Below are 19,515 nucleotides of genomic sequence, written 5' to 3'. Positions count from 1 at the left end.
TTAATATATGTAAAATAATTTATATATTTAAATGTAAAATATATTTTTACATTTATAGTATAGATTTTTAAAAAGAAATCTATACTTTTTGTCCGTCAACTTTATTAAGACATTCTCCATATGCATGAACGCGTTGATCAAATTAATTATACCAGACTAACAAATATGTAACAACTGTCTGTGAATTATTCTTCACGGGATCTCACGATGTAAACTTATCGTCTACAACGATCTAAACGTAATTCTCCACGGTTCACTGGCTTGTTTAAACTCAGTGAAGAAATTTTCGTAATAAAGAACAAAAGCGAGGATAATCAAAACTCCGTAAAGGAACGAAGACAAGCTAAGAAACTATAAAGGTGCAAAGGAAAATGACGAAGTTGATTGTGAGAAATCTCTGAGTACGTATAAAGCTGGTTTACACATAGTCGTTGTTGGTTTTTGCACAGATAGAATCGTATAAATGTTACCAGGATTAAATCCGCAACAAAGGACTCGCGGATTCCTACCGAGTACCAAAAAAGAGACAACGCGACGGAAAGTTTATTCCGCGCGCCGTTCATAAGGAACTTCTCCCCCATCTTTCCGATTAAGAGGGAGAAACGACGAACGATGCCATAATGAAGTTATGAGATCGGAGGCCGCATAAGATACACAATACGAGTTATATCAAAGTTGCATCTAATGCAATTAACGTTGTACGAAATTCATACCTTTAATTAATGTTCGCTCGTTAGCGATGGAACAGGCAAAATTCTGCTCTTACAAAGTATTCATATAGAAGAAGACTGATAACACGTATTTATTTTTCACACAGTTAATACTCATAAATATGTAATAAATTGACGTCTTGTGTTTTATTAATGGAATTTAACGATTTCTCAAATCAGATTGTTTTATCGTTTCTAATCGTTATTAATAATTTATGTTTTAATAAAAGAAAAAGATTATTATACTATTTAGTTATCTTAATAAAAAAATCCACTTATTACTACATTTAATTATACTAATCCTAATTATTTTACTCGTATTTTATATACTGGTAAAATAACTATAACTATTATAATTAAATTTTTAATTAAAAAACTGTATATAATTATTATAATTTAGTTTTTACTAAAAAGCCCTGTATATATAATATATTAATTATGATTATTATAATAAATTTTATAATTAAAAAAACTGTATCTACATATATATATGTATGCATATATATATTGAATTCTAATCATTAAGTGTGTGTGTGTAACTTTTATATATAATTTAATTATATAACTCTATCTTAATTATTATTTTTATATATATTTATTAAAATTTTAATTTTTTTATATTAAATAAAGAATTAAATATAATATATTATTAGTTTATTAAAGAATAAAATAATTACATATATTGAGAATTTTAGCTTATTTTACTTTCATTTCTTGCCTGCATATGATTGCATTTAAAGACATCGTTCGTGCTGATAAATTGGCGAAATCATGGTATGCATAATTCGCTCCATCGCATGACGAGATAAATCGATTATTCCCATTACAGGCGTCGTATAGAATCGCACGCGCCGATAAATTCTCTCGATATAGCGCGACGCAGGTATTCTGGTTTTCGACTTCAGAGTTAATTAAAATTTCCTTGCAATTTATAATTCGCGATTTCGATGCAAATGAACTCTTCTCTGCCTCCCTCTCCCCCTCTCTCTCCCTTCTCTCTCTCTCTCTCTCTTTCTTTCTTTCTTTTCTTCTCTCTTCTCTCTTTATATACGAGCAAAACTACTCAAAAACAGTTTTTTCCCTTTATACATATACTCTCCGAGTTAGTCATATTTGAAAAACACAGAAGGCTAAAGTATGCATGCAGAGAAAAATGGGTGCACGGAAAATAATATAAACAAGAAAAAAGTAATATTTTGTCATTTTTTTTCGTAAGGCTTTGTTGCATAAAAGTCGCATGGCAAACATGCGCACATATTATCACCATTCGTTATATCTCATAAAAAAAACTCGTCTACACAAATAAAGTCAAAAAATGCTATTTAAAGAGACAGGAAACAAAGAAAATGAGAATGAAAGTATGTGTATGTGCGTGTCGTTATGTGCGTATGTTGCGCATGTTATGTGTGTATGTGTAATTACTGATATTTACTTAATGTTTATGGCGTATTATGCTACTTATTTAGAGAAATAATAGATCATTTGTACATCATAATAGAAATTAAGAAAAATCAATAAACCTTAAGAGTGGTCATTTTACATCTCTCTTTTCTTTACATGATTTTTTACATAAGAAAAATATTCGATATTATCATTTAATTGCGCCTGTTCAATTGCTGAATTTAATTATCTCATTCAACTAAATTTTTTCAAAATATTGATATTTATATTGAAAATCAAAAGAGATAAAGTACAATATTAAATAAGTTTTCTTTCAAATAAATAGCGAAATAACGCCACAAGCATTAGACGAATCAACTCATGCGAGTTCAAAGTTCCGCATGCGTTTCCATATTCCTGCCGTAAAGTTTCTAACAAAGTTCAGGTAGACCCCCATCGGGAGATCTCCATCTGGTAAGCTGGCCAGGTATTTGCCTAGCCCGAAACTGTTCTTGTCATGCTGCGAAATGCGTTTCCTATCGGGCGAATTTTTCCTTGTCTTGACTCGAAACTTTGCTCACGAAGCTGAACTTAATTTCGCGAGAAAATTTCCTTCTGCTACGTATCATTATTATTTTACAAACATTTTGCCTCAAAAGCGATACGAGGAATTACAAAAAATTAGGAGTAATGTCATCTTATTTTTACAATTTTAATAGTATTTTTAATGGAAAGTTTCATTAAACAAAATTTCTCTCTCTCTCTCTCTCTCTCTCTTAATAAAAACATTATATTCTATGATATAAAATATATGTTAATATTTTTGTCATTTCAAATATTTCTTTTGTGAAAAATATTTTTTTAATAATCATTTTTTTAGAAATCTCAACGAAAATACTAAATTTTATGTAAATTGTACCATTTTAAAAGTTTATTAAAAAGAACTACCAAACTTTAGAAAAAACATTTTAGCAAAAACATTATTTCTAAAACCAGTATTTAACTCTGTCCATCATATTATGTACTTTCCTACCCTGAAAGGTTTCTCTGTTCATCCATTATGTGTGTTAAATTTTTGCAGCAGTTTCAGTAAATCTCGCTCAGATCAATGAATTTTCATGTAAAAAATTTACAAATAACGAAGTACAAAAGCGCAGAATACAGAATGGTCAAAAGCATGCTCTGAAAGAACTAGTACAAAGAAACTCAAAAGATTCAGAATAAAGATCTACCCGGTAACCCGAAAAGATATGCTGGAATGCTCTCGTGAAGATACAGTCGGCGACAGAGAATACAGAATGTCCTAGATCTAGCGTGTCATACTTTACCTATAAATTTCTCGAAGCAAATACGCAAAAAGGGAACGAAATAAAACAATATTTATGCCCTGTATTTTTAAAAAACGCCTATTGAAGGTTCCATACATTTAAAATATAAATATCGCGAACATTTTAAAGAGAAAGAATATATTTATTATATATTCGTATATAACTCTTCAAGATATTTTTTCATTATTAATAAATTAGAAAAATATAAATCATTTTTTTTTTTACAACATATTGACATTCTACTACGGCATGCCGAGATGTAATCACCAGAAAATGGAGGTAAAACGAACAACATTTTCATCAACGGCCGAATGAAAAATGGTGAACGCAACGAGCGCACGTGGAAATCCGCGACGACGCAAATCCGATTAATATACGTCGAATCGGCTGCGCATTCCCCTTCTTATCCCGTTCCCGCTTCTTCCACCTTTTACTATTCCCGCGCGATTTCCTATGAATCACCGTTTAAAACGTCGCGTGCGCCAACGCTCTTTGAATTCATTTTTCACGTCCCTTGATTGATACAAACGCGATCTAACCATCATTTGTAAAAAACTTGAAGGAAACTAAGAAAAGATGGAACTTTTATCTAGTTTTTACACAGCACTCTGTTTTCGTTTCATCCCATGCACATTTATATTACATCGCCGTTTCATATCCCATTTCCGTCTTATAATTTTTGCCACTTTGTATTACTTTTTTATATTTTTATTTTATTTTTCCTTCATCATAATAAACTTTCTTTCATTCTTTTTTACATATTTTTCTTTATTTATTCATTTATTTTATATTCTGTTTTTGCATTATACATTATTTTACATTTTTATTTTATAAGGAGTCATTATTAACTAACATATTTTTATTTTATTTTTTCTTTATCAATGAACTTTTTTTAAACTTTTTTTGTATTTTTTTTTGTTCAAATTTACTACAAATTTTGCATTGCGAGAAGACAGACTTAAACTTAAATTGACGTGTTGTCAATAAATTCGACAGATTGTATTTGGTGGATGGAATTGACGAATGTCGATATACGCGCGTGCCTTTTTTATAAAAAAGAAAGATTTAGCTATTTATCTCTTTTATTAAATCATTGGATTTTTGTATTGCGTAATCTCTCTTATAAACTATTACATTAATACTAAACATTTACCACTTTTATCACATAAAATTGAAAAAACAGCGTGCTTTTATTTTACTCGAAATAAATATATCAAATTCTTCGTACTGGGATATTATTTCTTTGAGAAATATTATTTAATAAAATCGTTCATATCAAAACTTATACAAAAGCATAAAGTTACATCTAAATCTAAAATAAGAAGAATTAGGAAAACCGACTTTGTTTGATATAGGACGGAAGAAAGACAGTTTGATAAAATACGGGATCGAGCAAAATCGCGAGAACGGCAAGTCGGTTCGTACAAAGAAGAAAAATCTATAGGATTGCATACCCGCACCTGCGGTTTCATTGGCGGCGAGCAGAGAAATATGGTTTTTAAACAAACATTTTCCCAGGTCAGCCACTCCAAAGCCATCATTCGCGCGTGATCGATAACGATTGATCACGAACTACGCACATGTGTATATTCCAAGTTTATAAATCAATAAATATATGTATATGTTTTGATATATAATAAGAAATATTGATAGAGAGATATCTATTATAATTTTTAAAAAGAATAGAAATGTCAGAGTTTTATGTAGTAAAATATAGATATCCACACAACTAAAATTTATATTATATTTCTTTTATTTAAAAATATCTGACAGCTGAAATTTGTAATCTTTTATCCCTAAAAATATCCGATGACAAATATGATCTGATTAAATCTGATTGAATATCTGACAAATATTTATTCAAAATTTAAATTTCTTTCTTTCTCTCTCTCTTAAATTTTGGCTCGTATAGACAATTTTATTATGACCTTCAAAGATACTAAAAACATCAGAGAATTTCATAATAAAATTAACACTTATACAGTTAAAATTTATTACTTGCCTTTATTTATCAAAATATCTGATCAAGTTTCTAATCCAATTTTTTATGAACAAATATCTAACTAAATTTTCTCCTTTATTCAAAGGACAAATTCGTAAAAATTTGTATTTGTATATTTAATAAAAACAAAAGTACAAACTTTGATAAATTTGTCCTTTGAAAAGAAAAGAGATGTTAAAATTTCATACAATAAAATTTGTAGCGTTTATATTGCTAAAAGTAAAACTAAAATAAGATTAAAATGATAATTAAAATTCTTTTAATTTTAATAATATATCTATTTTATAATATTAATATGAGTAATTCAGATATACTTAATACTTGTGTAATAATTATTCGCATTCTTTCTCGCGTTAAAACATATGCACAAATTTACTTAATTTTTCGAGAGAGAGAGAGAGAGAGAGCGCACGTATCCAGTCGCACTTCTATCAACGATAACATCTGATTAAATAATAAAAATATTTATTAAAAAATAATGCTCAATTTTATTATAATTTTTAAAAAGAATAGAAATGTCAGAGTTTTATGTAGTAAAATATAGATATCCACACAACTAAAATTTATATTATATTTCTTTTATTTAAAAATATCTGACAGCTGAAATTTGTAATCTTTTATCCCTAAAAATATCCGATGACAAATATGATCTGATTAAATCTGATTGAATATCTGACAAATATTTATTCAAAATTTAAATTTCTTTCTTTCTCTCTCTCTTAAATTTTGGCTCGTATAGACAATTTTATTATGACCTTCAAAGATACTAAAAACATCAGAGAATTTCATAATAAAATTAACACTTATACAGTTAAAATTTATTACTTGCCTTTATTTATCAAAATATCTGATCAAGTTTCTAATCCAATTTTTTATAAACAAATATCTAACTAAATTTTCTCCTTTATTCAAAGGACAAATTCGTAAAAATTTGTATTTGTATATTTAATAAAAACAAAAGTACAAACTTTGATAAATTTGTCCTTTGAAAAGAAAAGAGATGTTAAAATTTCATACAATAAAATTTGTAGCGTTTATATTGCTAAAAGTAAAACTAAAATAAGATTAAAATGATAATTAAAATTCTTTTAATTTTAATAATATATCTATTTTATAATATTAATATGAGTAATTCAGATATACTTAATACTTGTGTAATAATTATTCGCATTCTTTCTCGCGTTAAAACATATGCACAAATTTACTTAATTTTTCACATTTTAGTCCATACTCAAAAAGATGAAATAAACCGATAATAATAACGAATCACATGCAAAACTGTAAATTACCGGACGAGATTGTTTAAAACAATATTTCGTCGAGGAAATGTCAATAATCAACAGCCGCTAGCTACTGTATGTACATACATTCGAAGCGACCGAATGTCATTAAGGCATTTTTGGAATATATTTGTATTTATCGACGCGCGATTATTCCTCTTTATGGCGAATCCTATATTTTGATACCGTTAGATTAAACAATTATATTGTCGCCATCAATTACAAAAATAACTAACGTGACACAAATGACAATAAAGAGAAATCCGAATGATTACAATTTGATCAAATTGGCGGAATTTCGGTTTTTAATAGAATGCTTTTGTCATGTGTAATGGAATAATGCTTATACACATTATTATTAAAAATTACATTTAGAAAGACTGTGTATTTTTCTCACAAAGATTTTAATAATATATTTATTAATAAATTCAGAATTAGAAATAAATGATATTATACATAATAAATAGATATACATTGTAAAATATTTAAAAAATGACTAACGTGACACAAATGACAATAAAGAGAAATCCGAATGATTACAATTTGATCAAATTGGCGGAATTTCGGTTTTTAATAGAATGCTTTTGTCATGTGTAATGGAATAATGCTTATACACATTATTATTAAAAATTACATTTAGAAAGACTGTGTATTTTTCTCACAAAGATTTTAATGATATATTTACTAATAAATTCAGAATTAGAAATAATTGATATTATAAATAATAAATAGATATACATTGTAAAATATTTAAAAAATGTATTTATTGTAAATTAATAATAAAATTCAATTCTATTCATTACGTTATAAATTAATATCATGTTGTACAGATTAATAAGGGATTTCAATATTTATCTTCAATAAATACAGAATCGAAAGACGTACATACACAGCACGTCTATAAATAGGTAATTACAGAAAAAATTAAAAATCAAAATAAAATTTATCTATATTATATATTTATAATAAATTATTAAATTAGCCAGAAAATTTTAATTTCATCGTTATATTGGATATCTTCCTAATCAAATTTGAAACGAAATTTACATGTATTAAATACGCGCAACAAAATTACAACAAAGTTCTATTTTATATTTGATTAATGAAATTTAATTGTCCTCTAGAGAGCCTCTTTCAATTTCCAATATCATATGATATATATTATCGATCTTTAATATTTACATTTAATAAATACTAAATTTATAAATGGAAAATTAAATCCGTCAAAATTTCTGTTATTAATCAAAATATAGGATATTCAAGAAATAAAATCTTAACTAGATATTATTATTAAATAATACTGTTTTTTATGTATAACGACCAATTCAATGTAAAATTAGATCAACATAACAAAACCAAGGTATTTTTATAAAGAAGATATGGTTATATAAACTAATATAGATACAATGGCAAATATAATTTTAATTTTATTAAAATGAAAAAATAGATAAACATCCTCCTGTTTACGTAAAAAAATATGGCTTTGTTGAATATTAATAATTAATATATTTTCTATCTCTCATCTCTTTGCACTTTTATTATAATATTTAAAGAAATAAAAGAATATATTTATAAATAATAAGATATTTATTTATTTATGTCTAAAGTAAAATTGTAATATACTTGTTTATAATTAAATAAAATATTTTTATTGTTCTCTACAATGCTCAAATTTCATTCTATTTGACGCAAATAATATTAATGAGAATTCCGTCGAGCTCTCGGCGAAATGGGAATCAAATTTTCGTCGATCTCTGCTTTCGTCAAATTTCGTTGATGCCACGCTGTTTAAACAAACTACGCGTAGCGAAGTCAACAATGCGAAATGACAGGACCGCTATCGCGCGCGAGGTGCGATTTTCTATATTGAATCGCGGATCATGTCACATGATCGCATCCATTACTAGAGCGATAATGGATTCAAACCAGCACATTCCGATCCAAATATTTATTCATTATGATAAATGAAAAGCGCGTCGCGTTGTAGAAGTCAAGCGTCGGTCGCTCACGAAATACATAACCCGATCGATATCCGCGCAATATCGAGGATTGTCGAGGGATTTACGTCGAATAGATTGAACAATGATCCGAGTCATTGGACTCGTCGCGCGCAAAATTGATGATCGTTATATGCAGAAGCGCGCGTCTCATTTTGCAGCTCGCGAATCGATGGATGCGAAAGAAAAAAAAAAACAAAAAACGCGACATCGTTGAAGGCTGATGAAAAAAAATATTGTTGCCGATTTATTTACGACACATATTGGCGAGACCGCGAGAGAGATAGAATAAAACAAACAGAAGTATTAAACGTCTATTTTAATAATATCGCTATGTATATACATCGCTGCTTTGAAATATTTTTTATATGTATATAATTTTTTTTTTTTTTTTTTTTTGTTAACTCGAGCGACAGCTGACAGTAATAAAATACATAAATCAAAACATTTTTTTAACGATAAAAAATAAATAATACTAATAGATTATTTCTGTAAATTTCCGCTTTTGATAAATCTGTGGAAAAGGTTATACCTCATCAATTACTCTCTTTTAATTTTCATATACAGGATGTTCAAAAAAAACTACCCAATATTTATATGGTACATAGGATGCACCATACCGATTAAGAAAACCTTAGTAAACATAGATCGAAAGCTCAACCGTTTCTGAGATATAAATTTTGTATGTTAGCATCATGTTTGATTTACTGGCTTCTACATATCGCATGCGACGCGAGAAGAAGATAATCTGTCTAAATCTTTACCTCGATATTTACAGAAGGTGTTCCATTTCATTAGAATAATACGCTGACATTTTCAGCACGATACTTTGTAACTGTGTAATCACCAAATAGATCCGCAATCGCCGGTTGGTGACAACTGACTGATTGCCGATGAAATCTTCTGTTATGAAGTATGTATGGAAATTGAATGAGGACATTCAAAACTCGGTTTATAAACACTGACGTAAACATCGCATGCGACACGGAGAAGCCAGTAAGTCAATCATGATGCTAACATACAAAATGTTTATATCTCAGAAACGGTTGAGCTTTCGACCTATGTTTACTAAGGTTTTTTTATTCAGTATGCTGTGTCCTATTTATTATATAAATATTGAATGGTTTTTTTAACACCCTGTATATTATAGTAGATAGAGTCCTGAATCACGTGCACTTTAAATCACGTTGCGGACTTTCCTGATTTCTGAGAGATATATTATTTTAAAATATTTTTTACCTTTTAAACTTGAAAAAAAAAAAATCTTAAGTATAATGTACGTAAATATAATTTGATCCTCAACCCTAATAATCTTTTATCTTGATATCATGTTCAAAAATATTAGTACATTTTCAGTGTTATAATCGTATAATTTTTCAAATTAATTTGCAACACTTTATCCAAGACGAAGAATACACGTAGAGGAAAGTAAACTTCTAAACTTACACCAAAAATGATTTATTTCATTGTTTTACTTTATTGCAAAGTACATGCCTGAACACAGAAGGAGCTCCACCCATCCTCCTGCATTCCCATCCCCAAAAAATTATAATCTACTCAAACCTAATTTTTATTTAAAAAAAAAAATTAGTTTGAGTTAAGTTAAAATTTTTTCACTGTGGAGATACAGGGGAAGGGATAAAACTTATCCTTTCCCGCCCGCGCATGTAATTTGCAATAAAGTAGAATAATAAAATACAAGTTCTCTTTTGCACTTAAAAACTTGTGTATATCAATAAAGAAACATGAATAACATACAGTGCAAAAAACTGAATATAATCAGGAACAAAAGTTCAATACTTTGGAGTGTCGTATTTCAGAAACTAGAGAAGTCCGCAATGTGATTCAAAGTACATATGACTCTCAGGATTCTATCCATTATAATATATATGAAAATCAAAATAACCGATAAGATGTAACCCTCGATTTTTTTTTTTTTTTTTTTTTTGAATGAAGCTTAAAGTGGCAAATATCTTAAAAAATCTCGCTATTCAACGAAATTTTAGCCAGAGTAGCAACATATAATATTGTGCGATTAAAAAATGTATATCGTTGAAGTACGTTTTCTGATCCCGCTATTGCTCTCTTTCGACTTGATTACCACGTCCCCTATCATAGCGGGATCGGGGGCTTACTCACGAAAGACATCGGTTCGTTAGGGGAATAGGGAACGATACTCCGGCATTAATAAAACGGCACACTCACGCAGCTATTCCGAGAGCACATTTTTAACTCTAAAGGGATTACTTCTCTTATTTAATAGTCGATTAATATTCGAGATGTAAATAATAATATATGGGAAAAAATTTGTATGTAGTTTTTTTACCACGCATAATTTATTTTAACATTACACCGTTAAGTGGTAAAAATTTATACCAAAGACTAAGGATAAAAGAGAGAAAAAGAGAGAAAAACGAAATGTTGAGAAGATAGAGAAAATACAGAGCGCAAAAACCCATGACGATCGACTTGAGAGATCAGCGGATTATGCAGTAAAAAAGTAATAGACTAGGGGCAAATATAAAGCACCGGGATACAATCTCTTATATACGAGGTGAAAAACGAGCCTGGTTAGCTCCGACCGGGAGATACAACACGCGAATAAAACACAGAGATGCGGAAAAACAAAGGAAAAACAAAGATTACCATATTCGTCCAATCGGAATTTTAATTATTAAAATTGCGCAAAAAATATGGAAAAATGAGACCGATAATATGGTTCCGATGACAAGAGCGCATAACTTAATAGCATTGGAGAACGAACTACAGAAAATCGACGAGATGTATGGCATACATTTGCGTCTTATTAAAACTGTTATCGTTTCTCAGACAGAATTGAAACGGTTCGTCGTCGAATCAACGTTGTGGAAAACGCCAAGAAAATCGTTCGGTGAGTATAAGAGATAGCACATCGCTTGGACTCGACATAATTTAATAAAATAGTGAAGTGGATGTGAAAAGTGTATCACGTTCTTGCGAATATGAAGAATTTTAAGTAAAACACAATATTATTTATGTTACCGATATCTAATATCGGCAAATAATAATATCCAATATCGAAAATAGTGTTTTATATAATATACTTATGCAAGTAAATTATCTAAATTATATAGAAAAATATATTGTGATAATGTGTGTATGAATATAATTAGATATAATATAATATAATTTATATAATTTTTTTTAAGAACAAATGACATTTCATACAATTTTATTGCATTAAAAAATATGTCATACATTTTTATATAAATTTAAATATAAGCCTTATTTCTGAATAAATCAACATTATCCATTATATCATATTACTGATTATCATGAATGTAATATTTAGCGAAATATTTCCGTTAACCATTTAATGGCAATATCCCACATTTTATTACGCGAATAAAACTTTTAGTAATAAAATATCTTTCTCTTTTAATTCTTCTATCTAACATCAAACTTTCAAACACATTGAGTATGTTTAATTATTAAATATTAATTTTCTTTACTATTTAATAATTCCGATACTAAAAACAATTATGATTTAACTATAAAATTCTTTATATTATAATTACAATCTTGAAATAACATATTCATAAATTTATTAATACTAACTAATGATAGATATACATTATATAATTTATGCAATAAAATTACCTGCTACTATTATATTTAATGCGATTAAAATTACCTGCTATTATTATATTTTATGCAATAAAATTATCTGCTCCTATTAACTTCTATAAAATATTTGTATGTTGGGAAAGAAAGAGACAGCAAGAAAGATAAGAATTAGAAATCAAACTGCCTTCATCGTAAATGACAAAGCACATAATCATGCACTCATAAATTTAAAAAAAAAAGGGTGCTTAGTAAACTTCAAAATGCATGTCGGCTGCAGTCACATCAAGCTCCGTGAGAAAATATCAGCAAAGAATATAAAGGGGACTTTTTGTATACGGAAGGGATGGCGGGATAATATCGGCAACACATATCCATATACGGCTAACACATATGCTATTTCGAACTCTATAGTACGCATTATGACACTGATTAGTGTCATATATTCTCGTTTTCACCGTTTAGGATTATCTCACGCGAATCTCCATTATTCTCGTGGACCTCCTAAATATGATAAGTACATATTTTAAGCTCATTTAAGCTCCCATCAACGTGTGTCAGAGCCCCCTCATTCGAATAATCGATGAACAAACAATCTATATAACTATCTCCCCTTACATTTCTTCTGATATATATTGTATACAGAATCTCACATAATTGACATTAATTTTAATGCCGGTTTGCCTGAAAAACTTTAGATTTTTCCTTGCAAAAATATTAAGTTTTTTCTTCTTTCTTGCTTTTTGGTATATTATTTTTTAACAACAGTTTTTAAATTATAAGCAATTTGAAAAAATGTCTTTTTTGCAAATTATAAAATAAAAATAAAAATAAAATAAAATAAATAAAGTAAAGTAAATAAAATAAAAATAAAGCAATATTTTCTTCAATAAACCTTGAATACTATTTCATTAAATCTGAAAACATGGGAAAAATAATCATTTCAAGAAATAAAAACAATGCACTGGTGATTTATCCAGCAATTGACTACATCATTTGTGTCCATGTGATTGTGTATGTATGTGTGTGATTTTAAATCATTGATATTTAAAAAAAAAATTGTTAGAGAATGATACAAATTGCTTTATACGTGTTAGAGAATTTTAAAAACTATATTTGTGTTTCGAACAAACAACTGCAGTAAAAATTTTGCCAACAATTCTTCTTTTTTTCAGTAATGGACTAAAATAATTTTAAGTCTTTTAAATGAAATCAGTTAATCTTTTTATATAAATCGAGTTTCTTAATTATTTTGCATGCATAAATATTAAAAAACATATAGTATTAAAAGACATAAATATTAAAAGACATTAAAAAAATATCACAAAAATTAATAACTTATAAAACATTTTATAATTTATGTTATAATATTTGTATGTCATGACAAAATATATATTTTTAACAATATTTATTTTCTCTGATGATTTTAATTTAATATTTTCTTAAATTAATATTTTTATACACAAAATAATAAAATAAATTAGTGCAATTAATAAAAAAATAATTGCAAAAAGAAATTTTTATACTTTTTAAAAATGCAATTATATGTTGCAGATACTGTGTTGCATTTCTATAAAGATAATGATATAAATTGATTCTTTTTATTATACTCTAAAAAATTTAGCGAGTATTTTAATAGAAGAGAGTAAGTACTTTACGATATATTTTATATTTTGACACACACACACACACACACACACACACACACAATATCATATATATAAATAAGTTCTAAAATATCTCGTATATATAAATAAATTATTAAATTTTCGAAAATACTTTCAGTATTTTTATATGCAGAATAACTAGAATAATCGATTTATCTAATCATTATAAAAATTATACATATAATTTTATTTAAAAAAATAAAAAATCTTGATCTACTACTTTAAATGTTAAAGTTTTTATGCTAAAGTAATTTTTGTAAAAGGATTATGAAGCAACGAAAGAACCGTCAATAGCATAAAGAATGGATAATATTTTATTACATATTATTTTTATTTTTTTTATTTTTTTGTAATAATAAAACTGAATTTTTTATAGAAAGCATCTCTCGTTTGCTCATGATGCCGATTATCAATAGTTTCGTTTGATTACATCGTTTTGCCGACAGCTTCGATTGTCGATAATTCCGATTGCCTACAGAGCGATTTTCTACAAACATTATTACACACACACACACACATGTAATAATTTAAAATATAAACGTACGTTTATGTATGTGCGGGTATGAAATTATTGCACACATATAAATTGTACACATGATATTATATTGCACACATATGCATTGCACATATTACATACATAAAATAAGGAAATCGTATTAACACTTCGCGTACAGGATATACACATCCACATAAATGTATGTTCATATTTGAAATTATTACATGTGTACCATACCGATGCTTGTAGTCAATCATTCTATAAGTAATCGGAATTATCGGCAATAAAAGCTTTTATCTAAAAAAAGGATTGTAGACAAACAAATCCCTCTCTTTGTTATCATATAAAAATAAAAGAGTATAAATTTTTTTAATCAATTTTAATTCTTCATTTTTATACAATAAAAATATATTTTTATGTTATAAAAATTTTTATATCATGAAAAAAATATTGCTATATCATAAAAATAAAAAATGTAAATTTTTTAAATCAATTTTACTTCCATAGAAAAATGAGTCATTCTTAAATATTCAAATAATTTAATTTTTTTGAAAATTTAAATTCTTTATACTTTGTCCTGTTTTAAGCTTTAAGTCTGAACTATAAAAATTCTTTGTAATAAACTTTCTTATAATTATAGACTAAATTATTTTTTGAAATATGAAGATATATAAAGAAACTCTTTTTCAGGGAGATTTAAAAGCAAAAAATTATTTTCAGAATATTCATTATCAAGGAAATATTTCAGGTATATTCCTATCTCGTTCGACATACATTGCCGCTAACGTATCAGTATCCATTTTACGAACAACGGCCATCATGGAAATCCGATCACCATCATTATGTATTTATGTTAGATATTTGAATTTAGTTTCATAGAATTCGATAATAAAATAATATTCGGTAATGTTACGGCATTGTTAATTCATAGTGATAGATTGCGGATTAACGAATGCAGAGAAATGATAGAAGTCGAGAATAGAACTTCGTCCTGCTTCCGTTTATTATTCAATGTAATTTGAATAATACGTATATATGAAAAGCAATCCCCTTTCGATAATCCATATGTAATATCACGCTAAAAGTGCATATGGTATCCTGGTGTATTAATACAGGGAAAGGGACCGCAAAAAGGTCATTGCACTATATGCATATTCTTTGCCCACTCGACGACGATAAATACAATTATATTGGCAAACGACGCGACATGCAACGAATCGTCGCTCTCGTGCATGCGTGCACACGCACATATATACACATACATCGCAACTTTTTTCACGTTATCTTATTTATTTAAAATCAAAATTTTTTCTATAAAACACGATATATGGTTTTCTTTCATTACTTTTTAAAATCAAGAATAAAATATAAGAATTTAAAATCTCCACTCTTTTCTGTGAATCTCAGAATTCTGGCAAGAACTTGGGTTCGAAACGATCTTTTCACATGGAAACTTGGCCGACTTGCGGTACGCAGCATGAGAACATGAGATTAATTCACGTTGACGAGATCTGATTATTTATTTCATATTTAATATAATAAAATATAAATAATTATATATTATATAATATAAATCAAATAATTTGATCAAAATAATCTATCAAAAAATAATAAACAAAAGATATGTATAGGACAAGATAGATATTTATCAAAAAAAAAAATTATCAAAAACAAATTTACCACATATTTCTTATTTTATAACAAAAAAAATTTAACAAAAAGTATTCTATTAATTTATTAGTATCTATATATATAATAACTGTGTTTATGTAAAATTATATATTTATCAGTGTACTATTAAAATAAATTTTGGCAAAAGAAACTTATAATTAATAATCTTTAAGTCTTTAATCTTAATAGTTTTTAATTGGTTAATTATTCTTAATAATGAGAAATCAAGCGACGCAGTAGCGTCGCGACGCCAAGTACATAAAAAAATACTCACAGGCTTGTTAACAGTTTTTCCTATAGTGGATTGTTCAAAAAGTTTTCTAATTTTTTTCGATAATATATATATATATATATATATATATATATATATATATATGTATGTATGTATGTATGTATGTATGTATGTATATACATTGTCGAACAATCAAGTTTCGAGATTCGCTTCGTATTTCCGAACGTTTGATCCGTTTGTGCTGCCATTTTAAAGGAAAAATCAGTGTAATGGAAGGAACGCTTGACAACGCGCCAATATTAAATTCTGCGTTAAATTAGAGAAATCTCCAACAGAAAAGTTACAAATAATTCAACAAGCCTATGGAGAGTCAGCTATGCATAAAAGTAATGTTTCGAAGATACAGATGACAAAAAAAAAAACTTAAATTTTGAAAGGGCTTGCTTCAGAGGACTAGGCTTGTTGAATCATTTATAACGTTTCTGTTCGAGACTTCACTAATTTAACGCAGAATTTAATGTTGGCGCATTGTCAAGCGTTCCTTCCATTACACTGATTTTTAAACAAAATTTTGTAATACGACTTTGCGTGACTGTATCTCATTAACTATTGAACCAAATAATTTAAAACTTGCACCATGTGTTGAATATTGAATTGCGAATAACCCCTTAAAATGGCAGCACAAATGGATCAAACGTTCGGAAATGCGAAGCGAGTCTCGAAACTTAATTGTTCGATAGTGTGTATATATATAATACGTGGAATAAATAAATATAAATAATTAGAAAAACTTTCCAAACTAATATTTTTATCAGAAAAAGAAAAATCTTTATAAAATATTAATAAACTGATATTTTTTAATAGTAATACAATAAAATTTAATAAAAAAATTAATTAGCAGTAAAAAATAATAAAACGGTAAATAGCAATATACATACATGAATTCGGGATAAAATATTTCAAATACAACATATTAGAATTTAATCGGAAAATATTAACCAACTGCAGTTAGAGTTGGGAATAAAGGATTGAATATTTAAAGAAACAGTGTCCGCTTCTACTATACTTTCTACAGTTTTTGTGCATTCTTTCACCTTTCTCCCTTCGAAGGTTGTCAAATATACAAAGGTGTCTTGCGATATAAAGGCTATACTTCCTTTCAACCGCACGGATTCCTCGACCATTGTCGAGTCGATCTTTCCATCACAAAAATGTTCTCGACGGGTTATTTTCCAAGAGATATAAAATCGAAAATGGAAAACTTTCTACAAGACATATTTTCTCTTATTTTAAAATATAACGAAGTTTCAAACAATTTTGCATGACTTCAATCTCAAATAAAACTTTCGGTCATTATTTTATTCATATTTCTATTTTATAAGTTATTTAGTTTTATAATATTTTATTTTGTTTATAATTTTAATTTAAATTCAAATTTCTGTTGTAAAAGATGTTAAATATATGATAGATAATACATTGTGCATAACAGAATTCATTGTCAGAAAATAGAATTATGTGTAAGAAGAAAATAACATGTTTAATTCAACAATACAATTTTATTTTTAATGTTTTTCAATTTTTCGTTCAATTCGATTTAAAAAAATCTACAGTTGAGAAGGCATATGACTGTGATTCGAGATATTCTATAAATATATCCATCTCAATCATTGATACAAAAAAAGGCTAATGAACATCCAAAGTGCAAGTAATAATACTTGTAAATTTATAATATTTTATTTTTATTTATATAAAAAATGTGACTAAGGGCCCGAATACACGAGCAACTTGCGTTTTGTTTCGCGACTGTTGTCGCTCCTGCACCAAAATCTAATACAAATATATGAAAAACCAGAGCAATGCTACATGCTACTCGATCGTGCTACTCGAGTGGCCCGTGTATTCGATCTCTAAGATAAAAACGAGTTCCTTTAGCATCGCTGTAATTGATCAACAAAAATCAAGTTTGTTGCAAAAGTTGCAACTATTTCGCGGGATAAAAAAAAAAAGAGAAATATCAAAACTCACCAATCATCCGCGTCGTGCAGTCACAATTCTCGTCGCGAGATCGTTCACAATCGGCTCGAATCGCGTTTTGATTGTACATGCGCCCGATATTCGCGAAGCGTAACCGAGACCCGAAAAGAGAGAGATGCGCGTCTGCTCGCATCTAAAGTGCAACTTAAACCGTAACCCGCGCTTTGCCATCGGCCACCGGAGACGGACAGGCGCAGTTGCAACATGGGGGAAAGAGGTCGTCCGATCGTTCGCCACCAGACGGAGCCAGTGCATTATCGATCACGGCTGTGTGAGACGATGCTTGAGATTTCTATATTATCGACGTGATTAAAGGTAATATATCTACATTGATTCACAATAAAACAGAATACACGGTTCAAGATTTTTAGCAATTGCGGATAAATTTCTAGTTATTCCTTAAAAAAGATAACTATGTCATTGATCAATGATAATTAAGATTACATCATAAATATAACGTAATATTTACTTTTTTTCATAGAGAGAGATGGTGAAATAATATTCTATTTTTTATAATTTATAAACATATTTATATTTCATAATTTTTTATGTTTTTAAATAATAAGATTTGAAAATAAATTTAAGTTTTATTTCTTTAATAAAATTGTGTAGTTTCAAAAATAATTTAATTATATATAATCTTGATTTTATTTAGTACTAATGTTTTTTTTTATTCTATCTCACTATCAATTTATATGAATTATTAAAATAATCTCAAAAATTCTCTTATTATTATTTAAAGCTATTTTATTATTTCATTAAAACGAGATATTAAATATTTCTTCATTAAATATAAATTGATGGGTTGTATATATGCTTTGTATAAATATATACTTTTTTAAACTTGACCTCTCTCTTTAATAACCATGTATTATAGGAAATTTATTCCAATATAATGGCTATTAAAATATATAAGAAAGAAATTTATTTTGGTACTTTACATGTAACTTTTTATTACTTATATAATTTAATTAAATAAAACCTACGTAATTTAAGCTTTATTTAAAATTTAAATTTTATATATATTACTTATTTCTTTTCGAAAGTATTTTATATATAAATTAAGAAGCACCGAGCTTATATATATATATATATATAATGTGTGCGAAAAGTAT

At 27.7% G+C, this 19,515-nt stretch overlaps 1 protein-coding gene across 3 annotated transcripts in view; it reads right to left on the bottom strand.

Moving 5' to 3' along the window:
* LOC115244613 (connectin-like) overlaps positions 1-18,529 on the bottom strand; it is a 141,075-nt gene extending 122,546 nt beyond the window's left edge. For all 3 annotated transcript variants that reach the window (XM_029822407.1, XM_029822408.1, XM_029822410.1), the window contains exon 1: positions 18,392-18,529. The gene's annotated coding sequence lies outside the window, so the exon portion shown is untranslated. The remainder of the gene's footprint in view (positions 1-18,391) is intronic.
* Between the last annotated feature and the right edge of the window lie 986 nt (positions 18,530-19,515).

The sequence above is a fragment of the Formica exsecta genome, unplaced genomic scaffold, assembly GCF_003651465.1.
Source record: "Formica exsecta isolate Colony F162 unplaced genomic scaffold, ASM365146v1 scaffold826, whole genome shotgun sequence".
Lineage (NCBI taxonomy): Eukaryota > Metazoa > Arthropoda > Insecta > Hymenoptera > Formicidae > Formica > Formica exsecta.
This window is presented reverse-complemented; position numbering and strand designations above follow the sequence as displayed.